The sequence below is a fragment of the Cervus canadensis genome, chromosome 3 (genome assembly GCF_019320065.1).
Source record: "Cervus canadensis isolate Bull #8, Minnesota chromosome 3, ASM1932006v1, whole genome shotgun sequence".
NCBI classification, from domain to species: domain Eukaryota; kingdom Metazoa; phylum Chordata; class Mammalia; order Artiodactyla; family Cervidae; genus Cervus; species Cervus canadensis.
Genome location: NC_057388.1, coordinates 7,929,188 through 7,939,382, shown reverse-complemented (window position 1 = coordinate 7,939,382; position 10,195 = coordinate 7,929,188).

Here is a 10,195-nt window from a genome sequence, read left to right as displayed (position 1 = left end):
GCTATACAATAGGACCTTGTTGTTTATCTATTTTATACAAAGTCATATATATCTATTAATCTCAAACTCCTAATTTATCCTTCCCCCCACCTTCTCCCCTTTGATACCCATAAATTTGTTTTCTATGTCTATGAGTCTTTTTCTGTTTTGTAAATAAGTTGATTTGTATCGTATGTTTCAGATTTCACATGTAAGTGATATACGACATTTGTCGTTCTCTGTCTTTCTGTCTTATTTCCCTTAGTATGATAATCTCTACTTGCATCCATGTTGCTTCAAATGGCATTATTTTTAATGTCTGAGTAATATTCCATTGTGTATATAGATATAGATATGTACACCACAATGTCTTTATCCACTCATCTGTTGATGGACATTTTGGTTGCTTCAACGTCTTGGCCGTTGTGAATAGTATTGCTATGAACATTGGGGTGCATGTATCTTTTCAAATTAGGCTTTTCGTCTTTTCTGAATATATGCCCATGAGTGGGATTACTGGATCATATGGTAACTTTTTAATTTTAGCTTTTAAAGGAACCTCCACACTGCACCAATTTACATTCCCACCAATAATGTAGGAGGATTCCCTTTTTTTCACACCCTCTCCAACATTTGTTATTTGCAGGCTTTTTATTGTGGTCATCTTGACTGGGCCATTCTGACTTGTGTGAGGTGGTACCTTATTATAGTTTTGATCTATGTTTTTCTAATAATTAGCAATGTGGAACATCTTTTCATGTGCCTATTGACCATCTGTATGTCTTCTTTGGAGAAGTGTCTATTTAGGTCTTATGCTTATTTTTTGACTGGGGTGTTTGTTTTTATGATATTGAGCTATATAGGTTGTTTGTTTATGTATTTTGGAAATTACACCCTTGTTGCTTGCATCATTTTCAAATATTTTTGCCCATTTGGTAGGTTGTTTTTTCATTTTGTTTATGGTTTCCTTTGCTGTGCAAAAGCTTATAAGTTTGATTAGGTTCCATTTGTTTATTTTTGCTTTTATTTCTTTTGTCTTGGGAAACTGACCCAAGAAAACATGGGTACAATTTATGTCAGAGAATGTTTTGCCTATGTTCTTTTCTGTGAGAACATATGTTTTGCCTATGTTCCCTAGCTTTATGGTGTCATGTCTTATATTTAAGTCTTTAAGTCATTTTGAGTTTATTTTTGTGTATGGTATGAGGGAATGTTCTAACTTCATTGTTTTACATGTGGGTATCCAGCTTTCCCAGCACTATTTGCTGAAGAGACTGCCTTTTACATAACTTGATAGAGAATATGACCCAAATATGATGGTGAATCAATTTCTATTTGTTGTTGTTGTTGTTATTGATTCAACCATGCTATATGGCAGCGGCCTTAATCATATTTACTTACCACTCTAAAAATGTGCATTAATTCTACTCTATAACGTGCCTCTGGGTGATAGGAAGGATTTTATTAAAGTCTGCCCTTTCTAATCTGGATTCCTGGGAGTGAATCAGCAGCCATGTTGTAAAATGTAAAAAGTAGAGAGGAGCCTACACTGATTTACTATCTCAGCCTTCATTTTCAGCAAGTCACTTATTCCCTCTGAGCCTCAGTTTCCTTACATAGAAAGTGATAATAGTAATACTTACCTTCCTGAGTGAAGAAGAACTAAAGAGCCTCTTGATGGAAGTGAAAGAGGAGAGTGAAAAAGTTGACTTAAAGCTCAACATTCAGAAAACTAAGATCATGGCATCTTGTTCCATCACTTTATGGCAAATAGATGGGGAAACAGTGGAAACAATGGCTGCCTTTATTTTGGGGGGCTCCAAAATTACTGCAGATGGTGACTGCAGCCATGAAATTAAAAGACGCTTACTCCTTGGAAGGAAAGTTATGACCAACCTAGACAGCATATTAAAAAATAGAGACATTACTTTGCCAACAAAGGTCTGTCTAGTCAAGGCTGTGGTTTTTCCAGTAGTTATGTATGGGTGTGAGAGTTGGACTATAAAGAAAGCTGAGCGCCAAAGAATTGATGCTTTGCACAGTGGTGTTGGAGAAGATTCTTGAGAGTCCTGTGGACTGCAAGGAGATCCAACCAGTCCATCCTAAAGGAGATCAGTCCTTGGTGTTCATTGGAAGGACTGATGTTGAAGCTGAGACTCCAATACTTTGGCCACCTAATGGGAAGAGCTGACTCATTAGAAAAGACCCTGATGCTGGGAAAGATTGAAGGCAGGAGGAGAAGGAGACAAAGAGGATGAGATGGCTGGATGGCATCACGGACTCAATGGACGTGGGTTTGGGTAAACTCAGAGCTGGCGATGGACAGGGAGGCGTGGCGTACTGTGGTTCATGGGGTCGCAAAGAGTCAGACACGACTGAGTGACTGAACTGAACTGAACTGAACCTTCCAGAGTTCTAGAGACAGCAATATCTACATAAAAGAACTAGGGCAGAGTAGACTAGAGAACATAGAAGGCACTGAATAAATGGTAGTCATCATCATTAATAATAATGATTGATCATCTGTAATGTTAGCATTCATAATAAGGTTTCCCTGGGATATCAGATGGTAAAGAATCTGCATGCAGTATGGGAGACCCGGGTTCAATCCCTGGGTTGGGAAGATCCCCTCGAGGACGGCATGGCAACCCACTCCAGTATTCTTGCCTGGGAAGTCACATGAACAGAGGAACCTGGTGGACTGCAGTTCATGGGGTTGTAAAGAGTTGAACACAACTGAGCAACTAACATGCACATTCATATTAAAAATGAAAAGCATCATGCAGTTTCGTGTCCTATTAGATATGTTAGATAAAGTTTAACATCTAGCGGCAACACCATAGCAGAATGTGAGGTGGAGGGCAAGTTCCTCCAGCCTGCTGCTGTCATCTGATTCCCTGTTGAGCAGATATTTCCCTGGGGACAGAGGACTGTCCATCAGATGCCAGGTCAGCTAAAAACGCGAGCTGCTGCTGTCGCCTGTATCTGCATTGGACTGAGTCATCTGCCTTTAGCTTCCACAAGGGTAAACAGCCGCAAACCAACGCAGCTCTTGTAACTCAGCCCCACACAGCCTTATTAAAGGATCTTACCTATTTCAGTACCTGCCAGCAGGTCTGGAATATTAGAATGTTTACTCAAAATCTACTGCTGTCTTGATTTAGTGACCTTGGCTCAGAACTGACATATTTCTATATCAAAATAGCGAAAGCCTTCCTTTTCTCTCTTTCCTGATGCATAACATTCTAAAAGACAGGAATGGCCTCCAGCTAACACAGATCAATTTCCACTCAGCTTTTGGTCATTTAATTACTGTTGACTGCTTTAACCTTTGTCACTTCCTTTATGGATTATGTTTCTTTCTCCTCTGCTGCCATTTAATCTATTCACTGACATAATCAAACTTAAAATTTTGTGATAGGGTTTGACATTTTTCTTATTCTCTAATATTTTTAATGTGCTGAATTTATTTAGAAGAAAATTATTTCCTGAAGGAGAAAGCGTTTTAATGAGCTGACTTTTTACTTAATCTGTGTATTCACTTCTTAGATGTTGATTCAATAAAAGAGAATACTCTGCTTTCCTCCATCACCCCTTTCAAAGTGATGAACCCCTGCCATTCCCTTTAACATTCCTACAATATTTACCTGTGTAGAAGTGCACTGTGTACTAATTTACATACTAAAAAGAAAAACTAAATCTTAAAGTGAAAACCAACCACTAATAGTGCAAAGGGGGTTATCAGAATGATACAAGCATGGGAATTGCCTTCTTTCTGAGAACTCATTTGTTATCACTGATCTAGACATAAAGGTGGAGAGGAAGGACTTTGAGTTTTAGAGTTACATACTTAATGGGTCAAAATCTGACTCTGCACCTCATAAGCTGTGTGTCCTTTAGCAAAATCCTTGACTTATCTGAAAATGTCCCTGGAAGATAGAAATAACTGTTCGGCCTTTCAAGATCATTGTGATGACTGATAAAATAAAATCAAATAGGGCTTTCCTGGTGGTTTAGTTGTAAAGAATCTGCCTGCCAATGCAGAAGACACAAGTTTGATCCCTGATCCAGGAATTGATCCAGTTGTCAAATGAGTAGAGCACCTCATACATTTGGAAGGCAATTAGAGAGGAATTTGTACAAGATGATTATTGTAAAATCCTCTTGTGGACTTCATGACATCTAAAGACTTTTCTAAGAATATGGAATACACATATGATAGTACTAAGCAGCCAAGAAAAATATAAAGATTCACCTATTTTTTTTCTAACAACTCAAATAGTTTTGTGGCAGCACTAAAAGCATCCTCTGAGGGGAATATGTAATTTACCTTTCGGCTTGGGGATGTGATGAGACTAGTGTCATTAGCCTGTTCTTCCCTGGATGACTTAACCATTTCTTTGACATCATTCATCTACTCTGTGGTTAATGAACCCCAGCAGTGGGAACTGCTAAACACAGTTATCCCACAGTCAACCTCCACTAAACCTCCCACTTCTGCTACAGTAGTTAGTGCCAAGTAGGCGAATATAGGAGTTTTGACTTGTTCCTAAGGATTGAGTCACAGTGAGACATTGGTTCACCAGAACCTCTGCTGCTTTTGTTTTCATTTTCTTGGTAAATATTTTCCAAGACTTCCCATTGGCAAAGGAGGACACTCAAAATTGGTGAGAACCAATCCAGTTTTTCTAACTATGAGTTTTCGAAAACTTCAGCATCAGCCCCAAACCAGTAAAAGATGTACTAGTATATAAGTGGTTGGTTAAAGTGATGGGATCTGGGGCCTGACTGCCTGGGTTCAGGGTCTGCTTCTGCCACTTGCTGGTTGTGTGGTGATGGGCTCATTACTTATGCTCTCCAAGTCTTAATTTCCTCATCTATAAAATGCAGATAGAAGTAGGATACACCTAGTAGGATCATTGTAAGAAATAAATACATAGATAAACACTGGTAAAACACTTAGCTTCACACCTGGCACATAGTAAGTGCTCGGTTAACAGGAGTTATCACTCTTACTATTAGGTGCTATAAGCGGAAAATAACTTCCCAGTGGCCTCAGTGAATGTGTTTGAGAAATGACTGACAAGGAACAGCGTCTCTGAAAACATTTGGTTGTGAGAAGAGCACAACCTAGAATTGCTTTGAATTTCTCAGATCTCCTCATCTTTTCCTCTTGTGAAAGAAAGAGGTCAACATTCTTTCAGACTTGTAGGTACTGCTCAGCACAAATCACAGAGAATTTTTAAGTGAATATTCCTTCTTCTGGGTAAGACTCCAGCTAAGAGATCATATTCAGTTGGCACACCTTCTCTCTCTCTTGAATTGGTGCCCTGTTTCCCTGGTGGCTCAGTGGTAGAATATCTGCCTACAATGCAGGAGACACAGGAGATGTGGGTTCAGTCCCCCGGTTGGGAAGATTCCCCTGGAGGATGGTGTGGCAACCTGCACCAGTATTCTCACTGGGAAAATCTCATGAGCAGAGGAGCCTGACAGGCTACAGTTCATAGGGTCACAAAGAGTCAGACAGGACTGAAGCAACTGAGAATACACGCATGCAACCCAATCACTATAGGCTTTCAGTGCAGTGTGAATTATTTTCTCAAAGAGGAGAGCAAAAGGACAGAATCAGCCCTTCTCTGCAGTGTCTACAGTAATAGTCCTCAGCAACACTGTTACTAAAGCAAACTGTGCACTGAGAATTCACCCCTTGGGCCAACCGAACCATTTCTTCCTCAATGCTGCATCTCTCCTGCAGTCTACATGTATGATGATCGGACTCGTGACCACTGGATATGTCTAAAGCCTCTGCAAGTATAGATTTACACATAAATGTTCGTATGAAATACTTTTAGGCATGGACAAACATGCACAGTACATATGCATGTACGATGCATATGTCTTTCTACATTGGTCTTACATTTTGCTTGCAACAAGTCTTTATCTATCCTTTGGTCTAGTAATTAAACAATTAAATGTAATTTATGATAATTACACATTACAACAAAGTTGTAAGTGGGCATTAACTCACTTGAGAAATATGTTCTGTTTTAGAGCCAGCACAACGTGATAGCCAAAGTCGAGAAGGCATTAGTGCTGGGCACATCGCTCACTGCTACATCCTTACAGACAGACTAAGGTCACCAGAGATAGGAAAGGCCCGCCCTCCATTGAACCAGCGGGGCTCCGTGGCCCACTCTGGAATGTTATCACCACTGCATTAGTCTCATTTACAAGTGGTTCAGGAGATGCCAATTCCTGTGCCTCTCTTGAGGATTAAGGGAAGGGTGTGAATTTGCCTATTTCTTCCATACGCATTACAAAGGATTCTTCATTTGTCTTAAACCCTGTCAAGGGGAATATTAAGACTGCTGGGCTTAAATTAGAGGAAGGAATATCCTTGTCTTCTTATCTGTTCATCCTACACTGAGCTTAAAGATGCTTCATGAACCTCACCTTTGGAACGCGAGGACTTCAGGGCTGCACCGGCCACGTGGCTCCTGAGAGGGGAGGAAGTGAGGGGACTTGGAGTGGCTACATTTGAGCCCACCCTTCCTGGCCATTTCGTTCTCTGCTGTGTGCTGTCCGAGCCCTGCCGCTGATCAGGGCTGGGTGCCGTCAGTGCAGAACAGAAGAATTAGAAGGATCGAAAACATCTCAGCAAGACCATGCCCCAGTTGGCCAGCTAGTAGGCAGAAACTTTCACATTTGTTACTTTAATGGATGGGGCTTCCCAAGTAGCACTCATGGTAAACAACCCGCCTACCAATGCAGGAGATGTAAGAGATCTTACATCCCTTAATACCCAAGAGATCTTTGGGTCAGGAAAATCCCAGGAGGAGGGCATGGCAACCCACTCCAGTATTCTTACATGGAGAATCTCATGAGCAGAGGAGCCTGGTGGACTACAGTCCATGGGGTCGCAAAGAGTTGGACACTTCTGAATCTACTTAGCACACATATACTTTAATGGATAAAATCATTGAAAGTCTGAAGAAAACTTATAATATTGGGGAGAGTGATCATCATGCCATTAATAGTTGCTGCTGCTGCTGTTGGTGAATAACAGTACATAATAGTAGCTTTTCTTTGGGCCATTTATATTTACAATGCAGTGTTTTAAGTATCATGGTTTGACTCTAAAGCAACTACTCTTAAGGGCTTACATTATTGCCCATGTAACCTTATTATGTGCTGGTGTTTTAGAGCTCTTAATGGTTTCCTACAAGATCTTGAAGAAAAGGAACACAGCATGCTAAAGTTTTGTTAAGATAGATGATCTGGGAAGATAATAGAGTTTTAGCCAAGGAGGTGTGTTGACATGTGTGAGAGGAAGTGTTTAGAGAGGTCAGACACTGATCAGATGCTACAGTGAGGTTGCCATTGGCCATTCAGGGATGAAAAATGCTAAGGGGTTACTAGAGAAATAAGATATAAAGATGAAAAATCTCCCTAGACAGAAATCACCTGGATTGCAGCTCTGCCTTTAACAAGTATTGAGGTTCATTCTGAAGCCCTAACCCAAGCCTGGCGGAGAAGAACAGTACTGGGATGACAACTGTCTTTCTAGTAATTCTAGCAGTGTTAATCATAGTAGATAGAATTGTTTTTAAAAAAACAATTTAATAAATAAATCAGGGCAAATATTTCAAGGGCACAAAGTCTCCCTTAAGGACATCTGCCAGGTCACAGACAGCCACAGGTACTGGGCACCTTGCATTACATCTCTCTGTTGTAGTTAGGGTCCAAAAAGAGCCTGAGGAAAGCTTAATGCAGAATTCTGACATATGGGTTTTAGTCTCTAAAAACCATTGTGTTTTCTATGCCATTGTTTCTACTGCAAACCAGAAGTGTGGGTGCTGAGCTCCCATAATACTGTGACTTTGTCGATGACCAACTCTCTGTCACGAGCGGACAGAAATTGCTGAGGAGTCACGTATGGTGGCCGTGGACCGCTTGCTTGTTAAATGCTGTTATACCCGCAGTCTTTGCACTTTCCCTGTTGACAATAATAATAATAACAGCAGGAAGATATCTATCTTTCTCTGGTGTGAAACTGAACTCCAGAGGAAGGATCTCACTTATCTGCCCCCTCTAGAAAGATTTCAGAAATAGGGCTGTGGTGGAAATATGTAGGAAATAGATCAGTGGTGTTAGGGTCTTCAGGGGACATGGAAATTCCTAACTGACCTACTGCAGACTGAGGCAATTTTGTCTGAGATAACCAGGATTTTTAAAATGCCTTTCTGGAGGCGAAATATACCACATACCAAATATGATTGGAATAGACTGTCTCTTTCCTTAAAGCTTGTATTACATAAATGGATATAGCTGGACCTTTTGTTCTTCGACAAACAATTCCCATCAATGTTCAGAAATAATTTAAAGCTGACCTGGAGAGGGGAAGCTGTTGGTGGAGGAGAATGATGTGAAGGAGATGAGCCCTGCTGAAGTTCCCCATCTGGTTGTCGTTGCTGTTTAGTTGCTAAGTTGTGTCTGACTCTCTGTGACCCTCATGGACTGTAGCCCTCCAGGCTCCTCTGTCCATGGAGTTTTCCAGACAAGAATACTGGAGTGAGTTTCCATTTCCTTCTCCAGGGGATCTACCTGGATCAAGGATTGAAGTCACGTCTCCTGCATTGTCAGGCTGATTCTTTACTACTGAGCAACCTGGGAAACCCTCCCAGTCTCAACCCAAGGTTAACAGACCCATTAGTGCTAAAAGAAGGTCCCGCTTCTTTTGAATCAAGTCACAAGAAGAGACTATTCAGTTGCTTGCCTCTCAGTTTAAATCCAAAGCAATCAAGCCAGGTATTTGAAAATACTTTTTTTCCAAAGCACTTATTTTTAACATCCAACTGACATTTTTATTATGATATAATATTCCATGCTTCAAAATGACTTTGAGAAGTTAATTTTTGGCCTAGTTGGTAGATTGCCAGTGTGGGGCAGGGTTGAAAAGATGGTGGCACTGTGCTTCGTTTTAACTCTATTCAATATCAAAGACATCACATGGAGACAATTATTTAATATGATTCTAGTCCCTACCATGGTGCAAGATTTCCCTCAGCAGAATTAAGAGGGAAGGCAATGGGGTAGTTCTCCAGGAGCCTTGGGCTCATAGCTGTTTCCAGATGGGCCTCAGTTTCTTTGTTTGTAAAATGAGACAAGAATAGCTTCCCTGAGGCCCCTTCCCAACTCTGCTTTTCATCTCGGTTAACATTTTTAAAAGTATGAAGTGTCTAAAAATGATCATAGTATATTCCTCTGATTCTCTATGGCATCACTTTTTGAGACACTCAAAATGGAGTGTTTCTCATTCATTTTCTGCCAGGTAAAAAGACAGATAAGTCTAACCACATAAACCCAGTTCAAAGAGGGAAGGTGAGAGCCAGAAAAAATTTTCCACGTAACAGAGAAATAAGAAAAAAAGGCAAGCTATGTCAGGCCTGCATTTCCAGGCATCAGCTTCCTCTACCTATACTCAGAGAATAAGGTATCAGCCCAGGACTAATTCCAGTTCTGTCAATAACCCTTAGCTTTGATATTCTGGGGCTATAAAAACACAAGAAAGAGAAAACACGATGGCGGAGGAGAAGGTGGACGTGGAGTACCTCTCTCTCCACGGATACATCAGGAATACACCTTCAGACACAGACGTGCATGCAGAACACCAGCCGAGAGTGAATAGGAGGACCTGACCAGCAGAAAAGAATTATAGAACCACGCGAAACTCAGTAGAATGAAGGAATTGGGGGAAAAACAGGAGTGTTAGTGGGACTGGACATGCGCTTGGTGGGTGAGGAAATAAAACAGGGGTCCGATCCCCACACTGGGGCAATTGTCTGAGTCAGAGAACAAACATTTAATCCTGACAGTGAAACAGCTGATCTGTGGCAGCCTAAATGGAATGAGAATCAGACAGTCCTTGCTGCAGCCATACACACCCTGGACAGGGACTCAGGTTTCCTAGAAGGCACAGCAGCTGGGAGCTGGAGTTTAGGGATTGTGGGGCAATCCCAGGGCGAGGGCTACTGTTGACTGCAGAGAGATGGATCGAGGGGATGTGAGAGAGGAGATTGTGGTGGGAAATGCCTGTAGAGGAAAGCCCAGCAGCCATGGAAGCAAGGCAATAATGTGAGTGAGTCATGCATAATGGGTGGAGTCATCCCCATAGCCTCTCTCTCCCCACATGCCAGCATCAGCAGCTGAACAATAG